Source organism: Lithobates pipiens, unplaced genomic scaffold, assembly GCF_037356315.1.
Source record: "Lithobates pipiens isolate NorthernLeopardFrog02 unplaced genomic scaffold, aLitPip1_a1.2 Scaffold_16, whole genome shotgun sequence".
NCBI lineage: Eukaryota > Metazoa > Chordata > Amphibia > Anura > Ranidae > Lithobates > Lithobates pipiens.
Genome location: NW_027507748.1, coordinates 169369860 through 169374704, shown reverse-complemented (window position 1 = coordinate 169374704; position 4845 = coordinate 169369860). Strand labels below are relative to the sequence as shown.

At 44.0% G+C, this 4845-nt stretch overlaps 1 pseudogene; it reads right to left on the bottom strand.

The window, feature by feature from the left end:
- Window positions 1-2506: 2506 nt before the first annotated feature.
- LOC143986337 (U2 spliceosomal RNA) lies at window positions 2507-2639 on the bottom strand (annotated as a pseudogene).
- Window positions 2640-4845: the final 2206 nt, after the last annotated feature.

Below are 4845 nucleotides of genomic sequence, written 5' to 3'. Positions count from 1 at the left end.
AAAGATCCACAAAGTCCTCAAATCCATCCAAATGTGGTGCTGCATGTGGTAGTAGGTTATTCTTTATTTTTGTTTAAAAAGAAAATGTACAAAGCTGAGCAGGTTTGAATAACTCAGCCCCAGGCTTTGACGGCTTCTCTGTACCGTATTATAGGTATTTTTCCCCAATACTCTGCCCATATTTAGCTTGATTTTTAATAATCTCTGTTGTGGAGCGCCTCTTGATAAGGCATCAAACTCGGTGTTCATTACAGTGATCCCTAAGCAAGGCAAGGACCCCAGTATCACCTCCAATTATAGGCCCATATCCTTGATCAACAATGATCTCAAAAGTCTAACAAACATTTTAGCTGACAGGATATCTAGCTTTATTGGCCTTTATGATGCGTACATACAATCATGTGTGGGCTCCAGCGGACTTTTTCTTCCCAAAAGTCAGACGGACCTAGAAATAAAACATGTTTCAAATCTTTCCGACGGACTCAAGTCCGGTGAAAAAAATCTGGTCATCTTTGTGCTAGACGGACTAAAATCGACGCTAGGGCAGCTATTGGCTACTGGCTATGAACTTCCTTATTCTATGTCATCACGTTCGAATCCATCAGACTTTTGGAGTGATTATGTGTGGCCAAGTCCGTTCATTTGAAAGTCCGGTGGACATCAGCTGCAAAGTCCGTCGGATTGTCCGCCAGACCAAGCCCGTCGAAAAGTCTGATCGCGTGTATGCGGCATTACATTTACAAGGATCAAGTTGGCTTTATACCCGGGCGGCAGGGTCTGGACCAAATTAGGAGAGCAATCGACATTGTTTCGCTTTTAGGATCGGGGTGGGACGAGGGCCCAGAGCAAAAGGGTTTCTTGCTCTCGCTGGATCTCATGAAGGTGTTTGATTCCATCTCTTGGTCTTTTCTGGTCCTTACCCTGCAAAAATGGGGATTTGGTTCTTTATGAACATAATAGGGGAGTGAAAATTAGGATGCAGGGATATAACTCCTTCCCAATCCTCCACAGCGCAAGACAGGGGTGTCCCTTGTCCCCATTAATCTTTGCCATGGTCATCGAGACTCTAGCCATTTCCATCAAAGACAATCCTGATATACAAGGGGTACAATGCAGACCACAGACCCACAAATGTGCTTTGTTTGCTGATGATATCTTGCTCTTTATATAATCTTCAATCCCTCCCTACCTAATATATGCAGGGTGCTAGATGATTTTAGCAAAGTCTCAGGACTCACGGTTAACTATTCAAAATCTTTAGCTCTCAATATCAATCTACCAGCTCAACTGGTCTCCAAACTTAAAAACAACTTCACTTCAGGTTCAAGTGGACCAAGACAGCGCTCCCCTATTTAGGGATTAACTCGACTGCCACTATAGACAAACTCTACTCAGCTAATTTCCCAGCAATCTTTCATAAAATGGAGAAAGATCTCTCAATATGGGACAAACTGGGCCTTTCCTGGCTAGGCAGGGTGAACATTAGGAAAATAACCCTACTACCTCACATCCTTTATCTCTTCAGATCATTGCCTATCCCCATCCCTAAGGACCGTCTCAGGAATTTCCAATCGAAAATCGTAAAGTTTATATGGGGAGCCAAGGGGCATAGGATTGCCAAGGGGACTCTCTTTCACAGTAGAGATCATGGTGGAGTACGTGTTCCAAACATACTCTGGCATTATCAAGCAGCACAATTATCCCAACTATCCACTATATATTCTAAAATTACACTCCCTGATTGGGTACACATGGAAAGACAGGCTATCCCCCCACTATACTCTAGACTATATACTTTGGTGTCCAACCAAGACCAGACTGGCTATCCTAGCACCCACACTTTATCATTCTTTAACACTTTGAGATTCCCTTAAAAACATTCCACACCTGATCTCTCACTGGCGGGACTTAATAAGGATAATGTACTTTACAGGATAAATAAAAAGAAAGTGGGGAGAAGGAAGGTGGGAGAAGTGTATTGCACAATGGCCAGCCCTTCGGCCAGGAATCAAAAATTCCTCTGGTCCTAACCAAAAGTCTTGCTCCTAGAGGCAGGTATGAAAAAGTGTGTACTGAAGTAAACAAGGTGCCAAATCTCAAAATGCCCCTCAACACTCGTGCAAGCTATGGCACCCCTGGACTGCCACTCCAGGAGCACATTCACCATGGGCTTTTCATCATAACCCTGACCATCAGCCCAGACTGATGCAGCCCCACCCCAGCCAGGAAGGTATCAGAACCCTGAGAGCCTATGGAGAGACCAATTGACAAAGTCTCATCCATCGCTCCCACCTAATTATATTAGGTAGTACCAGCCAATTCCCCTCAATAACACCGAAAAGGGGCAGGCTTTCCTAACTAAAAGATTAAAAGGGGTGGAAATCACACAAATCTAGGCCAAAAGGCCAGGGATGGGTATCCCTTCAGCCATACCCAGTGGTTCTCCATCCCCATCAGGATGCTTCCCTTTCAGGTATATCTAACCGCTCCAGGTTGCCTTTAAACCAGCAGGTTTTGCAAAGCCACCTCCACCCCTAATCCATCTTGCCGTAGATCAGGTATGGAAGCAAGTGCCACCCCCTCTTAACTGATAAGAACAGATACTACACTTGATCTTAGCCAAAAGGCAGAGAAGCAATTTTTGCATGACCACAAACTCCTGCCTAGAAACTAGGCAATTACAGAGTGCACAGTAGTTCTGTGTCCTACACTAGGGTGCTTATGCCCCTCCTACAACTTGAAGTAGCTGGCAAGATATGCACCTGAAGCTTAACCAGTGAAAGAGACCATAGCATGTGTCTACCTTGTAAATAAAGTGTGCCCAGCTTGTGATCAGTGACGTCGGATGGCATGCAGTGCAGTAATTGACCCTTGAAATATTGGGGGCTAGAAAAAGCTCAGGGTTCCGTTAGCCCGGAACCCTGAGCCTCCATGTGCATCTGTTGCTGGAAGTCTGCTGTTACTCTGCTGGACTGCGCCCCATTTAGAGCTCAGTCAGGTTTCCCTGAGGGGCTGGGATCCTAAGGACTTGTTGGACTTTGTGGTACCTCTCATTGATTAAATACCATTTTGTGGATTATTGCCAATCATGTATTTTAAGAGATTACTAGCTATATCCTGTGAATTATTTGCCTTTGTGGACTCTTTCCTTAATGTACTCTAAGGACTGCTACTCAGGTATGATTACCCTATAGGCACTATAGCACCTACGTACAGGATTGTATGAGAAGTTGCTTTCCAAGAACAGTTCCTGTATGTCCTGCATTTCTTCAGTAAAGACTGTTTGTGTTCCTTTAATCTGCTTGGCCTGAAATCTCTCTAAGTGGTGCATTGCAAGGCCTATCCAAAGAACAGGGTTTGTAACTAGGGGACTGGGTTCGAGGAGATAAGGAACACTTTAGTCCAGCATAGGAATGCTGTCTAGAGCAGGCTATATTGCCATTGCTAGGGACAATTGTACATGTATCATTGGTTAAGGCAGACAACCAGCCAGGAAATAGATGACTTGGCATAGGGTAATGGTTACTCTCGTAAGGAAAGGGTGTTGTGCTTGTCCACTACATTAGCAGCCAGCTTTTCACATACTGAGGCTCAGAGCACCTAGGGACCTAGCCTGGGAAGTCACAGGTGAGAGGTGTAGAGGCACCCCTAAGACAGAAATTGAAGTAAGCACAGTTACTGAGTGAAGTGCATTGTCTGTATTTATTAGCAACTGTGGACATGTCACTGGGAGGGAGGTGATGGGTACTGCTGGGTTGGTGGATGCTGGTGCGGGCTCTGTAGCACTGGTTCTTAAATACTGTGTACCTGGGAAGTGGGAACGGTGGTAGTGTCTGGAGTATTTAGTGTTAACAGTACAGCATGTTAGTCATGGGATTAATACAGGGTTAACTCTGCTTATTTTGGTTCACTTCTAAGGGCGCGTACACACGCGGGACTGTTCGCCCAACTTTGTTCGTCAAACAGTTTCAGCGGACAGTCCGCTCAAAATTAGCATGGACGGACTTGCCCACACACGACGAACGAACAGTCCGCTGAAACCGTGCGCGATGACGTGAACGGCACGTACGACGGGACTAGAAAACGACGTCCTATACACTGCAATGCAACCTTCGGCGTGTAAATTCTTTCTGAGCATGCGCGAGACTTAGTTTGACGAACAAGCCTACACACGGGCGGACTGTCCGCTCAAACCAAGTTTCAGCGGACAGTTTTTCGGAATTTCCGAAAAACTTTGTTCGTCAGACTGTCCGCTGAAACTGTCCGCTGAAGCCCACACACGAGCGGACTGTCCGCCGAAACACTGTTCAGCGGACAAAGTTGAGCGAACAGTCCCCGCGTGTGTACGCGGCCTTAGTCTTGTGTTATACCTTAATGCTGATTTTCACATGACCACAACCTCCTGTCTAGAACCCTTAATTTGATAATTTTGTGAATCCACCCCGATCAATGGAAAAGGGAAACTGATGCCAAAAGTGAAAAATAAATTCCAATATAGAATCTGTTCAACATAACGAATCTGATAAAACAATTTAATTAAAGAATGCATCTAAAATGAAAATATTAAGTACATATGTATAATAAAAAAATATTCAAATGAATATACTGTATTTCTGGCATCAGGTTTATGTTAACTGTGACTTTATATGAGGTATCTATTTATCAGAGCAGGAAAAGGACTCTTTTTTGACCGTAACAAATGCTAAATGGGATTAAAAAAAGAAAATAAAAGTTTTCAACAACTAAAATAAATGTACAGTATGTATTCATTTCATTAACATTACCCGCAAATTCAGATAGAATTTGGAAAAGAAATACTAAACTAAAGTACATTCATTAAAAGGG